Consider the following 15,156-nt stretch of genomic DNA (forward strand, 5'->3'; position numbering starts at 1 on the left):
AGCTATAAAGTAGATTTAAAAAACGTTGTATAGAATAAAAGCTCACTGCGGGAAGTTGTAGAAATGCGTGTGTGCAACACGACAAAGGAGCCTCATTCACAACAACATTGGGGTTGTTTGCGTGGTGCCGACACGTAAATGTAACAAAGTTCGTGACTCCACCACGCATTGTGGTGTTAAGGAGTCGTGGTGGAGTCAAGCATTCTGGTGAGATCAGGTTGAATTAGATCGAATGTTATTTATGTAGCCCAAAATCAAAGGTTATACATTTGTCCCTGCGGGATTTACAGTTTGTACAGATCAACAAAAACATGGATGACAGATTAAAAACCTAATTAAATGACACCATAGACAACCATAATAATGTGATCCAGGGGGATGTCAAAATGCTTCCTGCATGGTTTTCATGAACTGCAACACTAACATTTTATTTAAAATCCAAAGTAACAAGCAATGAAGCAAATATATGCACATTTTAAACATGTGAAAACGCCCTTCACCTCTCTCCCAATCAGCCTCATGTATTGAGTTCAGAGTGTGCAGCCAATTAAGCTGATGCGTGTCTGATTGGACGCAGGTGTGCTGCTCTGATGAGGATAATGATCGGCTAGAGTTTAAAAAAGCTCCACCGCTCACACTGAACCATAGGCCTACTGTGAGTCAGTCAGGAAGACAGAGAGCAGCAGACCAGTTTCAGTTATGGAGGCCTTTCATTTTCAGGTTATCCTCCTTGTAGGACTCTGTGTTAGCTCCTCTTTTGCTTTCCCGTCCACACACAAGATGCTTCGTTTCAGAGCCTTGCGAACACAGGCAGGTCAGAAATCGGGCAGCTGAAGTCTCCGGCTGAGGAACCGCAGCAGGTGAATACCATCAGAGTGACCTGTCATCCAGACTCATTGGAGATTGTTATCAAAGCCGATATGTTTGCGGTTGGAGCTCCTGTTGATGGTGACGAGATACGCCTTGGAGTAGAGACCAACAACCAGTACTGCAGAGCTACAGCGTCTTCAGCAGATGAGTACAGTATCAGTGTTGGACTTGTGGAGTGCGGCACCAGACACTGGGTAACTTTAAATTTCATTTCAAATCTGATTCATTAAAGCTTCTAGTTTTAAACACGTCTACTCTCCACAGGTAACTGAGGACTCTCTGATCTACACAAACCTCCTCATATACTCTCCTGAGGCTTCTCCATATGGTGTTGTTCGAATGGAGGAGGCTATAATTCCACTTGAATGTCATTACGAAAGGTCTTTGTCTCTTTTTGTTTTTAAAGCTCACATTGTAAAAATCTTTGAATGATGTCTGTCTTTTTTTAAATGCATTTTTTCTGTTTCTTAGGAAGTACAGTTTGTCCAGTTCTTCACTCATGCCTACCTGGATCCCCTTCATGTCGACCCAGGCTGCAGTGGAAATGTTGCAGTTTAACTTGAGAATCATGACAAGTGGGTTTTGATAATTATCTCATGTTATGAGTTGTCATGGCTCTATTTGCACTTAGTACTTTTTTCTGTCCGTGTGCAGGTGACTGGCAGTACAAAAGAGGCTCTAATGTGTTTCATCTCGGTGAGCCCATCAGCATCGAGGCCTCTGTCAGAATTGGGCATCACGTGGCGCTCCGAGTGTTTGTGAGCAGCTGCGTGGCTACACTGAGCCCTGACATGCACTCCAGCCCCAGGCATGCCTTCATTGAAAATGGGTAAGGCTGCAAATTGCTAAATGGCAAAAGGTCTTTTTCTGACCCTAGAGGGAGCTGTTTAATGTGTAAGGCTCTTCAAGTGGTTTAATTCAGACACGAGCAATGCTGACTCGAGTGACAGGTTAATAAAAGATCAGTCCTTTAGTGTCGTCTTCAAGTTAGCCATTAGCTAAGGCTAGCTGCAGTTTGCTTTTAATCTTTGGTATTCTAGTTCTTCCTTTCTGTGCCACAATTGGCAAAGGCACAGGTCAGATTTGTGCAGTTCTGACTCTAAAGAACTACTTCCAGAACTTGCCAATAGAGAGGCGAAGTCCCGGCCATCTACTTTCGACCCATGGGACCTTATTTCGGGAAAAATTGCGTATTGAAGTCAATGGAGAGAGAAAGATTATCTTTCAACCCCGTTTGAATTGTGCAATGAATTACACATATGACGTTTGTTAATCTTAAAAAATAATTTCCATGTCAAAAAAGTCAGTTTGTAGTAAAACTGTTGAAATATAAGACTATGAAAAATATGCAACTAGAAAGACTACGGGTCCCGCATGCTGGCTCTTAGGAATCAACTAACTCCCCTGTGTGTATGTACAGCTCTCAACATGCCCAGACTTTGAGTGATTTTCAGCTCTTTTAATACTTTTCGCCTCATTCTGAAAGGAAGAAATGAAATGTGCCAACGTGACGGCCGTCTTGGTCTGTGACGCGAGAGGTAGTTCATTGAGCGGTTTCACACAAAAAAAAATGTTACTTCACATTTTTACGACACACTTTTATTTTTTGACTTGCAAAATGATCTTTTAAATTGACAAACGTCTATGTGTAATTCGTGGCATAATTCAAACGGGATCGAAAGATCATCTTTCTCTCTCCATTGACTTCAATACATACTTTTTAGAAATAAGGTCCCATGGGGGTCCCCCGGAAAGGGAGAGACTTCGCCTCTCGATATGACTAGAAATGTTAGCGGTGGAGTTGCATTGTGGGTAATGTAGACTCTTGTTATAGTAGTCAATGAGTGCTAATTTAGTGTTGCACTTTTTGTTTTTCCTCATCATAGGTGCTTTGTTGACTCTCAGCTTCCAGGCTCAAGGTCTCAATTCTTAGCCAGGACACAGGATGACAAGCTCCACATGTCCATTGATGCCTTCAGATTTTATAATGAGGACAGAGGGGAGGTGAGGCTCTATTAAATTGCCTTAAACATGATTGTGTGTGCATGTTTCCCAACACCTCCTTTTCTCATAGCTCTACATCACATGTCACCTGTATGCTGTTCCAATAAATAGCACAGATGCAACAACCAAGGCGTGCACCTTTGTGAATGGAAGGTAAGTGAGATCCAGTCTAAAATATGTGAAATTACACAACAAACAAAGTATTGGTGCTGAATGTTTTTTATTTATCAGATGGCAGTCCGCTGATGGTAATGACTACTTTGTGGGCAATGCAAAAGACCAATTGGAGTTGAGCAAACTCCCAGCAGCCCGAGCAAGTTTAGGCCTCGAGGGTTTGTGAAGCCAGAAGAGCGTGAACCCCTCTGGAGGAGTGGACTGAAGACCAGTACAGGTGGGGAGCTTGTAGAAACTTGTATGATGAATATTGGCTTCAGAATAGATGTCGTCATAATGATCAATTGTGACACATGTTTTGGCATAGGTTTTAGACGTGATGATGGCTGGGTAACTGAATTAACATGCATTGTGCTGGTTTGTGTTAGTGTGGGAACATCAGGCCAGAGTGGGACCGATGATGGTCTTGCCAGCCAAGCAGAAAAGCCGACCCATACCTGCAGAGGAGCCTTCTTCCATTCTTGATCAAATCAGCAGATCTACAATGTATGGCAGCCGAGTGGAATAAACAGAGTTGGTAAGTCAATGCCGGTATTGAATTATTCTTTGTTCATTTGCAGCCTTTAACAATCTCTAAATTGAGATTAAACTGGCCCATAATGAAATCTTAATGTTGAATTGTATTTCTGTCAAAGATCAGAGGAAAGGACTGCTTCCTGATTCATCATCGACCCAAAACCAGGTGGACATTGTGAAAAGTCTTAACTCTTTTTTTTTTTTAAATGGCACTCTGCAATGCACCTTTTACATTAACACTTCTACGACTACAGATGAAGATGCTGAGGAAGTTCCTGAACTTCTAGAAAAAACCTCTACTGAGGCCCACCTGCAGCCGAAGGCAGCGGTGCTGAACAGTACCAACACAGCGGCGCTCGATGAAGTCCTCCCAACTGCTGCGGTTAATGTGTCCAACACCACTGCAACATAATCTGACCTTTCTGAAACAATGGACCCAAAGAGATAATAAATTATTCAAATGTTTGCTTTTTAATGTTTCAATACACAAGGAAAACTGATGACCTGCTCAAAGCAAAAAACAATTAAATGCAAAAGTATTCCATATCACGGTAAACATTTAGGGGGGGACCCAAAATTCAATTTGTCTTCCATGTCTTTTCTTGGGCTTGTATGCTGCTAGAAACGGTACTACAAGATGGCATTTATTTTCTGGGGTGTCATTTGCTTTAGTTGTAACAGCTGTATAAAGGTGATGTATTGGAGGTCAGCCAGTTTATATTTGAACTTCAGTTGCTGCAACAAAGCCTTTGTACATGAGTAGCCTCTTTAAAAGGGGAGTTACCATGGGGTCCTGGCAATATAATGACCTGAACATTAAGATATAAACATGGTCTCATAACTTTGTGTCCATTGGGTTTTCTGACTGGAGACTGCATTTTAATAGGGTACCCAGACCTCTACTAGGGTAGTCGATATGTTTCAGAGGTACAATTTTGATGGTTTACAAAGTCTTGAGTTGTTACTTTAGCTTAGCAAATCTATTCACTCCTGTTTTTGGGGACTAATTAAAAAAAGTGACACTACTAATGTTTAGATAAGTATTGTTACAGATGCCATTATTTCAAGGCATCTGGGGGGAAAACGGAAGCAAGACTTATTGGCTCAATGCTATTCATGACATCACACATTTGTTTTTAGACTAAAACGCCGTGTGGAAGATGAAACTTCCTGGGATGTTTTTTGGTCACTGCAACAAAGTGCCTGTTGGGACTCAAAGCCAGAAACCAGTGAAGCTGTAAATGTGTCAGTTTTTGTTTCATTTTACAGTGGACTGTAACTGAATCGTACTCATATACCACATTAAAACCTACATGCAAAAAATAAACTGATGTTGAATAAAATGGGGCTGCATTTTAAATTGCTCTCCATTAACTGTAGTATATAATAATTCAACATTGATTGATGCATAAGGAAGGAAGCATCAGTGTAACTACTAGATGTAAACCCACATGTCAGGTGTGGGCCAATCACATGCAGGTATTTCGGTGCGACTGCAGCTTTAACTCTCATCAGTTAATGAGTAATTGCTTCCAGCTGTCCTCTCCATGTGATTAGTCTGCACTGGGAAGTATTTGACATTGAGAGTTTGAACCTTCTGCATCTTATTTAAATTCAGTATGGTTTAGATTTCCTAAATTATCACTTGTTCTACTTGTAGTGGTATGTTTGCTTACTTTGCTTTCCTGTTCTGTTCTGATAAAAGAGCACAATGGTGACGGCAGCTCAGCCAGCCTCTGTGGCACTGCTGTCACTTTTTGCTTTGCAGACAACATTCAAACTTTGAGAGATGGGCCAATGATCGATGCTGAAGGAAGGGATTATAAAAATGCTGCATTTGTGTTTGACACAAAGTCAAATCAGTGAACCACAATTCAATGAGGGATCCACTATCAGCGTACAATGCACAGAACTGTCCATAATCATTGCGGTAAAGGCTGACTTCTTTAAAAATTGATGCCTTTTGTCTCCATGGGATTTTTTTTTGAGAGAAGTCAAGCATTCACAGAGCAGTCAGTGTCGACCTGTTGCTGCTGGTGACTCTGAATATGTATTTGAAGCTGGACTACAAGACTGTGACTCCAAAGTGACTAAGTTGTTGATGATTGTTGAGATATAACATACAGACACATGTATAGTGTATGACTCCATGTATTACTGTGTACCATATATTGTTTATGTAAGTAGCTGCGATATATATATATATATATCTATAATAATAATCTATATATATATCTATAATAATAATCTATAATAATAATAATAATAATGTAATTCATCAAATTATTATATGATGAATGAGTAAATAAATGAATCAATGGTCATTGGTATAAGTACTGCATTTTATTGATCTAAATTACTTAACGTAACAAGTTAACCTTCTTCTTTGACGCAGCTATGTATGAAATCAAGTCATGTTTATTTTAAGAGTGCATTTAACGTGTACAGGGTAACAATAACAACAGACAGACAGACAAAAGTCCTCAGTCTAATGGAATAATCCACGAGCTCAGCCAATGAACCTAGCGATGCGAACATGGTAGTCCAGGAATGTTGTTGTAGCTGGAGTTGGCTGATAAACGCTGCTAGCCAATGTTGATTCGATGGTCAACTCTGTTCCCAGATAGTAAAACCTCTCACAAATACCGCGTATATAATGCAAATACCTCGGACTTAGTGATGTATTAAGACATATGACAAAACATGACATAAAACAAGCATACAGCACTGTTTAGAATCCATTTGGTCTGGTTTAGCGTAACCATGTAGGCGGCCATCTTTCACTTCTGTTGACAATATGCAGCTACCCAATTGGTGTAGCACGATCACGTGACGAACCGTGGCACTACTTTTGACCAAGATATTATTACGCTTTGAAGGGGCTAGTTCAGCCAATAATTACGTGCCTAGAAGAATTGACAGGAATTTTAGCGACAAACTTTTTTTGGTGGATAAGCATGACTCGTTCTTTTTTATGAACTAAAGATTATGTAGTTCCACTTCTGTGGAGCGGGATTTCTTTTCTAAAGGACTTTTCGAGGTTCACCTTGCGGCCTAAGAGCTGGGAAATGGTGTATTGCTTAGATTCTGATCCGTGCAAGTCCAATTTTGACTGACTTTAGTTCTAATGTTAATGTTAATTTGATTTCAACCCATAGGTAATTATTTAGATTAACTCAACATTTCACATGATGGATTAGTGTTCTACATTTTTTTTCCACTCATTTGTTGTGCAATTAGGCCAATGGTAAAGAGAGACATTGATGACCTTGTGTCCCTTTTGTTGGTACGTGGTTCCATTTTGTCTATGGCCTTGGACGGCTTCACTAAGAGTCACCCAGTTCTACCCTGCTACAGTCCGGCTGAGTGCAGTCACAGAGATGCTATGGCTGCTCTACATGACATTAATGGTCTGGTCCGAGAATGGACACCATTTCCTGCTCCCAGAGAGAATGACGCTCCTCAAACTGAACATTACAGCCATTGATACTGTCTCATGTGGGTCTGCTCCCCCCCACCGAGCCATGAACTGAAAGCTTGACATCTGCTTTGAATACCTGGAAGCCTCCCTGCCACACCAGCACCAACCCTTGGGTCAGTCAGATGAGACTAACGGCTTCACTTAGGGCATTTGGTTCAGATACATGACTCTCGTTACCGCAGAGTGGGTTTTTTTTTTTAAGGCTATTCATACTGCTATGCAGAGGATGCCTGTAGGTTGGCAAGCTGTTAAAAGCCCCTACTATTTTTAAAATAGGCCTAATGTCAGGGGCCTCTTAGTTCTACATGTTTTCACATTATATGGACCATGTTTCCACCTGGTAAAACTAAAGGCTGCACGGTACTCAGGCTACAATACGACCATTCTGTTCTGCTCTAACGATTCAATTGATAGATTATACGTCAAAACAATTAGCTTTTATTGTTTCCAATGATAACGTCACCTTAAGTGGAGGAATGCAAACCTGTTTTCAAATGTAAGGTTTTGAATTTGTTTGACATTTCTCAGTAATAACACCCTCAGACACCCAATTCCATTCATGCAATGCCATCAGTAGTGACTCAGATGTTAAGGGGGATGAAGCTTTTCCTCCCAAATCAGATATGCTTTGTTTTTCAACAAATGTACATTTCCTGCATAATATATGTTTCTCACAATTGTTTTTTTGTAAGCTGCACACAGGTGATACTGAGTCTTCTCGAGTAATAGATTATAAACTACACCATGCTTAAATAGACTCCTAAATTATTATGTCATATGTGACATATGTAAGAAAAGGGAGAGAAGAGTCAATTCTATTGTGTAATTGATTTTATATTGGAACATTTATTTCTCAAACCTGTTTTATGGAAGAAAAAAAGAACTATTTCTGATAAACTAATATTTTATCAAACAGTAAATGGTGAATTAATATAACATTTAGAATCATTGAGAAGGGGTTATATCCACAGGGACTAGCTCACCTTTAACTTAAAATAAAATGTCTCTGCTTTGGACTGATGAGTATATGATTCTTGCATGTTAAATGACTAACACAAACCTTACATTTATGCATGTGCATGTGTCAGGAAGGCTCCCAAATAATTCTGAGGGGCCTATCCTATTTTTGTATTTAAATGATAATGTGCGAATCCATTACTTTGAGTTGTCTGCACTCAGGAAAACATCCCTATCAAGTGTTAACCCAATAACTAGGACAGCTCTGAAGGCCAAGGGTCAGAGAGAGAGGGTCACACTCTCCGGCTGCAGAGGGCAAGGAGGCACGAGGTCGTTCGAGATGAGAGGATTCTAATCTTCAACTTTCTGAGGAGATGGGATGCTTCTTCATCTTTCTGCTCGGGGGGCTCAAGCAGACAACCCTGCAGGACGACGAGCGAGGGCTTCAGAGGCTACAAGATTCCTTGTTTCTTGGAGGAGTTTGATGTCTTCCTAACCTCTCCCATCATGGGGGGAGACCTGGATGCGCCACATGGAATACGCAGTTGCACTGCTCTCAAGCAGATAGCAGAAGGAATGCAGGAAGATGAGCCTCCGTTTCACTGGGGGATCAACTAGTGCTCACTGAATGAGCCACACAAAAGCAGAGCAATTGGGGGGTTGAAATATGGCGCTCTGATGAACAAGAGTTTGAGCCAATCAGCACCTCAGTGCTAATCTACAGTATCAGGATGCTTTTACACACAACACACACTCTTTGTCATAAAGAGAGGAGGAGAACGAGTCAGAAAGACTGAAGGACACGTTCTTCCAGCTCTCGTACAAAGATGAACTTTGAATTGATTTTATATCTTGGATGTTTACAGATGTACAATTAATGACTGTTTTTATATTTCCAATGACCAGACATGTGTTGAATAGTGATGATTAATATATTTTTGCCGGATCAGATTACACTTTCGCACTAAGCAAAATTAATTAATTAATATTTTCAGATTATAAAGTATTGAATAATAAGCTATTTCTACTATTATCACAGATAATGTTAATATCCTTAATCGTCCAGCAATCAGGCTTAACAACACTACTCTTTAATGTATTGTCCATGCACAGAAAGACCTACAATGATGTTTCAAGTACTGGATTAATTTCAGTTTTGGCCCAAAACAAATATTTTTGCTATTGTTCACCTGTGTTTTATGTGTGTTCATAATTATGCTTTTGACAAAAGATGATCCAAACACTGATGAGAGATGATTTTTCTATTATGATTGGCTGTATCAATCATTGTGATTGAATGTTTCAATCTTAATGTGATTGTTATTGATGTAATTGATGTTGTGTAAGTCAACACTCAAATCTGATGATTCCCATTGATTTAAGTATTGAACAAAATATTATTAGACTAAGGTTTTTAGATTATCAAAATTGATAAAAAGAGAGAAACTGTTGGGGAATATTTTTCCAAGGCCCATAACTTTGACCCAGTTTATCAGTTCAAACTGTCCTGACTGAGCACACGCACCTCGTAACCGTGGCTGCTGTGCTCTCAGTGTTCTGTCTCCCTGCTCCTGCCTGTTGGCGTCAGCTGATAGAGGTGTTATGATTCTATGTTCCTGCCTGTTGACGTCAGCTGATAGAGGTGTTATGATTTTATCTTGTTATGCAGCATGTTGATGATGCTCTCGGAACTAGCTAAATACATGGGTCCGGGGTAGAGTTCTTGAGAATTGACGTGGCAACTCTACCGTGCAGTCAGATCGTGGCTGCTGTGACTTGTGATGTGAATTCTCCGGCCGAAGCTCCAAATAAACCATCAGTATTTGACATCAAAGCTCCTGCTCTTCCAGTGTCTCTTTCCTGGGTCGGTGACTCCCACTGCATTGCTGCTACACAGAAGTTTCCCTTACAAGCCTCATGTCTTGAGTTCAGAGTGTGCAGCCAATTAAGAGCTGATGCGTGTCTGATTGGACGCAGGTGTGCTGCTCTGATGAGGATAATGATCGGCTAGAGTTTAAAAAGCTCCACCGCTCACACTGAACCATAGGCCTACTGTGAGTCAGTCAGGAAGACAGAGAGCAGCTTCCTGTTATCAGTTTCACTTATGGAGGCCTTTCATTTTCAGGTTATCCTCCTTGTAGGACTCTGTGTTCGCTCCTCTTTTGCTTTCCCGCCCACACAAGATGCTTCGTTTCAGAGCCTTGCGAACACAGGCAGGTCAGAAATCGGGCAGCAGAAGTCTCCGGCTGAGGAACCGCAGCAGGTGAATACCATCAGAGTGACCTGTCATCCAGACTCCTTGGAGATTGTTATCAAAGCCGATATGTTTGCGGTTGGAGCTCCTGTTGATGGTGACGAGATACGCCTTGGAGTAGAGACCAACAACCAGTACTGCAGAGCTACAGCGTCTTCAGCAGATGAGTACAGTATCAGTGTTGGACTTGTGGAGTGCGGCACCAGACACTGGGTAACTTTAAATATATTTCATTTCAAATATGATTCATTATAGCTTCTAGTTTTAAACACGTCTACTCTCCACAGGTAACTGAGGACTCTCTGATCTACACAAACCTCCTCATATACTCTCCTGAGGCTTCTCCATATGGTGTTGTTCGAATGGAGGAGGCTGTAATTCCAATTGAATGTCATTACGAAAGGTCTTTGTCTCTTTTTGTTTTTAAAGCTCACATTGTAAAAATCTTTGAATGATGTCTGTCTTTTTTTAAATGCATTTTTTCTGTTTCTTAGGAAGTACAGTTTGTCCAGTTCTTCACTCATGCCTACCTGGATCCCCTTCATGTCGACCCAGGCTGCAGTGGAAATGTTGCAGTTTAACTTGAGAATCATGACAAGTGGGTTTTGATAATTATCTCATGTTATGAGTTGTCATGGCTCTATTTGCACTTAGTACTTTTTTCTGTCCGTGTGCAGGTGACTGGCAGTACAAAAGAGGCTCTAATGTGTTTCATCTCGGTGAGCCCATCAGCATCGAGGCCTCGTCAGAATTGGGCATCACGTGGCGCTCCGAGTGTTTGTGAGCAGCTGCGTGGCTACACTGAGCCCTGACATGCACTCCAGCCCCAGGCATGCCTTCATTGAAAATGGGTAAGGCTGCACATTTCTAAATGGCAAAAGGTCTTTTTATGACCCGAGAGGGAGCTGTTTAATGTGCTCTTCAAGTGGTTTAATTCAGACACGAGCAATGCTGACTCGAGTGACAGGTTAATAAAAGATCAGTCCTTTAGTGTCGTCTTCAAGTTAGCCATTAGCTAAGGCTAGCTGCAGTTTGCTTTTAATCTTTGGTATTCTAGTTCTTCCTTTCTGTGCCACAATTGGCAAAGGCACAGGTCAGATTTGTGCAGTTCTGACTCTAAAGAACTACTTCCAGAACTTGCCAATAGAGAGGCGAAGTCCCGGCCATCTACTTTCGACCCATGGGACCTTATTTTGGAAAAATTGTGTATTGAAGTCAATGGAGAGAGAAAGATTATCTTTCAACCCCGTTTGAATTGTGCAATGAATTACACATATGACGTTTGTTAATCTTAAAAAATAATTTCCATGTCAAAAGTCAGTTTGTAGTAAAACTGTTGAAATATAAGACTATGAAAAATATGCAACTAGAAAGACTACGGGTCCCGCATGCTGGCTCTTAGGAATCAACTAACTCCCCTTGTGTGTATGTACAGCTCTCAACATGCCCAGACTTTGAGTGATTTTCAGCTCTTTTAATACTTTTCGCCTCATTCTGAAAGGAAGAAATGAAATGTGCCAACGTGACGGCCGTCTTGGTCTGTGACGCGAGAGGTAGTTCATTGAGCGGTTTCACACAAAAAAAAATGTTACTTCACATTTTTACGACACACTTTTATTTTTTGACTTGCAAAATTATCTTTTAAATTGACAAACGTCCATGTGTAATTCGTGGCACAATTCAAACGGGATCGAAAGATCATCTTTCTCTCTCCATTGACTTCAATACATACTTTTTTAGAAATAAGGTCCCATGGGGTCCCCCGGAAAGGGAGAGACTTCGCCTCTCGATATGACTAGAAATGTTAGCGGTGGAGTTGCATTGTGGGTAATGTAGACTCTTGTTATAGTAGTCAATGAGTGCTAATTTAGTGTTGCTCTTTTTGTTTTTCCTCATCATAGGTGCTTTGTTGACTCTCAGCTTCCAGGCTCAAGGTCTCAATTCTTAGCCAGGACACAGGATGACAAGCTCCACATGTCCATTGATGCCTTCAGATTTTATAATGAGGACAGAGGGGAGGTGAGGCTCTATTAAATTGCCTTAAACATGATTGTGTGTGCATGTTTCCCAACTTTGCTTTTCTCATAGCTCTACATCACATGTCACCTGTATGCTGTTCCAATAAATAGCACAGATGCAACAACCAAGGCGTGCACCTTTGTGAATGGAAGGTAAGTGAGATCCAGTCTAAAATATGTGAAATTACACACAAAAAACAAAGTATTGGTGCTGAATGTTTTTTATTTATCAGATGGCAGTCCGCTGATGGTAATGACTACTTATGTGGGCAATGCAAAAGACCAATTGGAGTTGAGCAAACTCCCAGCAGCCCGAGCAAGTTTAGGCCTCGAGGGTTTGTGAAGCCAGAAGAGCGTGAACCCCTCTGGAGGAGCGGACTGAAGACCAGTACAGGTGGGGAGCTTGCAGAAACTTGTATGATGAATATTGGCTGCAGAATAGATGTCGTTATAATGATCAATTGTGACTAGGGGTGTAACGGTTCACAGAAGTCACGGTTCGGTTCGTACCTCGGTTTGGGGGTCACGGTTCGGTACAACAAGAAAAAGCAAAAAAAAGTCCCAAATGCATAATTCCAGGTTTGTTGTTATTTATTTTTTAACAGTAGTGCAAGTTTCAGTTTTAAAATAAGGAACTCTGACATTTTGAATAATTAACTGCATTAAACAGTTAACAAACCACAAACGGCACCACACACTCAGATGGCCATAGTATCTATAATGGCTGATGTCAAACTAAAAGGTTTCATCAAGCTGTAAAACTAAAAAGAATGTCTTGAAAATATTACATCATAAATAATAAGAAAGTGTTTCAAGAGCGCAAAGTCGTTGAAAAACATTATGCCAAAAGCTTCCGTTATTTATTTTGGTTTCACGGCTTTCATGTCTATTGGCTTCTTAAACACAGCGGGGATCAGCTGTTGAACAGCTGTTGTCTTTTGTCGGGCTCTGGTGATTGGCAAATCTGGGTGATGCCTTCTGATATGATTTAGCATGTTTGGCGTGTGTTACTATTAGCATACCGCACCGCTATCGAACAACGCCGACACACCGTCCTCTTCCGATCCACCACTCGCACACCTCATCGTTATTGTAGTCCACAGGGAACCCGAAATGTTCCCACACAGCTGATTTAAAAGAAGCAGGTGGGTTCTAGCTCCTGTGTGAAATTATCTGAAATCGCCATACTAACTTTTCTTCTTCTTGTATTTAGTTCGTTTTGTTGTTTCTTCTTGTTCTTCATTTGTTGTTTAAGGGCGGCTGGCAAACAGCTTTTAGGCGCAATACCGCCCCCTGGATTATATATAGTGTAGTGGATACTGCCCTGAATGACAGACTTTTTTCCCACTCGTAAAAAAAAAAGGCGTATTCGCCATGTGACTGCATGTGCCGAACCGTGACGTCCGAACCGTGACGGGACGGATACCGTTACACCCCTAATTGTGACACATGTTTTGGCATAGGTTTTAGACGTGATGATGGCTGGGTAACTGAATTAACATGCATTGTGCTGGTTTGTGTTAGTGTGGGAACATCAGGCCAGAGTGGGACCGATGATGGTCTTGCCAGCCAAGCAGAAAAGCCGGCCCATACCTGCAGAGGAGCCTTCTTCCATTCTTTATCAAATCAGCAGATCTACAATGTATGGCAGCCAGTGGAGGAGTGGAATAAACAGAGTTGGTAAGTCAATGCCGGTATTGAATTATTCTTTGTTCATTTGAAGCCTTTAACAATCTCTAAATTGAGATTAAAATGGCCCATAATGAAATCTTAATGTTGAATTGTTTTTCTGTCAAAGATCAGAGGAAAGGACTGCTTCCTGAGTCATCATCGACCCAAAACCAAGTGGACGTTGTGACTTTAGCTTCTGAGCAGAATAAAGACGAAGAAGACAAAAGTGGAACAGAAAAAGGTAAAATGTGAAAAGTCTTAACTCTTTTTTTTAAATGGCACTCTGCAATGCACCTTTTACATTAACACTTCTACGACTACAGATGAAGATGCTGAGGAAGTTCCTGAACTTCTAGAAAAAAAACCTCCTGAGGCCCACCTGCAGCCGAAGGCAGCGGTGCTGAACAGTACCAACACAGCGGTGCTCGATGAAGTCCTCCCAACTGCTGCGGTTAATGTGGCCGTTCCCCCACTGTCCAACACCACTACAACAGAATCTGACCTTTCTGAAACAATGGACCCAAAGAGATAATAAATGATTCAAACTTTAATTTGTTTGCTTTTTAATGTTGCAATACACAAGGAAAACTGATGACCTGCTCACAGCTAAAAACAATTAAATGCAAACAATTGTTTCCTAATGAGCAAAAGTATTCCATATAACGGTAAACATTTAGGAGTGGACTCAAAATTGTAATTTGTCTTCCATGTCTTTTCTTGGGCTTGTCTGCTGCTAGAAACGGTACTACACCATGGCATTTATTTTCTGGGGTGTCATTTGCTTTAGTTGTAACAGCTGTATAAAGGTGATGTATTGGAGGTCAGCCAGTTTATATTTGAACTTCAGTTGCTGCAACAAAGCCTTTGTACATGAGTAGCCTCTTTAAAAGGGTATTTACCATGGGCTCCTGGCAATATAATGACCTTCACATTAAGATATAAACATGGTCTCATAACTTTGTGTCCATTGGGTTTTCTGACTGGAGACTGCATTTTAATAGAGTACCCAGAACTCTACTAGGGTAGTCAATATGTTTTAGAGGTACAATTTGATGGTTTACAAAGCCTTGAGTTGTTACTTTAGCTTAGCAAATCTATTCACTCCAGTTAATGAGGACTGATTAAAAAAGAAGTGACAATATTAATTTTTAGATAAGTATAGTTACAGATGCCATTATTTCAAGGCATCTGGGGGGGGAAACTGAAGCAAG

The 15,156-nt window shown here is 40.9% G+C and overlaps 2 pseudogenes; both read left to right on the forward strand.

The window, feature by feature from the left end:
- Positions 1–659: 659 nt before the first annotated feature.
- On the forward strand, positions 660–4,029 carry LOC117450929 (zona pellucida sperm-binding protein 3-like; annotated as a pseudogene).
- Positions 4,030–10,060: 6,031 nt separating this feature from the next.
- LOC117450928 (zona pellucida sperm-binding protein 3-like) lies at positions 10,061–14,496 on the forward strand (annotated as a pseudogene).
- The last annotated feature ends 660 nt before the right edge of the window (positions 14,497–15,156 follow it).

The sequence above is a fragment of the Pseudochaenichthys georgianus genome, chromosome 8 (assembly GCF_902827115.2).
Source record: "Pseudochaenichthys georgianus chromosome 8, fPseGeo1.2, whole genome shotgun sequence".
NCBI classification, from domain to species: Eukaryota; Metazoa; Chordata; class Actinopteri; order Perciformes; family Channichthyidae; genus Pseudochaenichthys; species Pseudochaenichthys georgianus.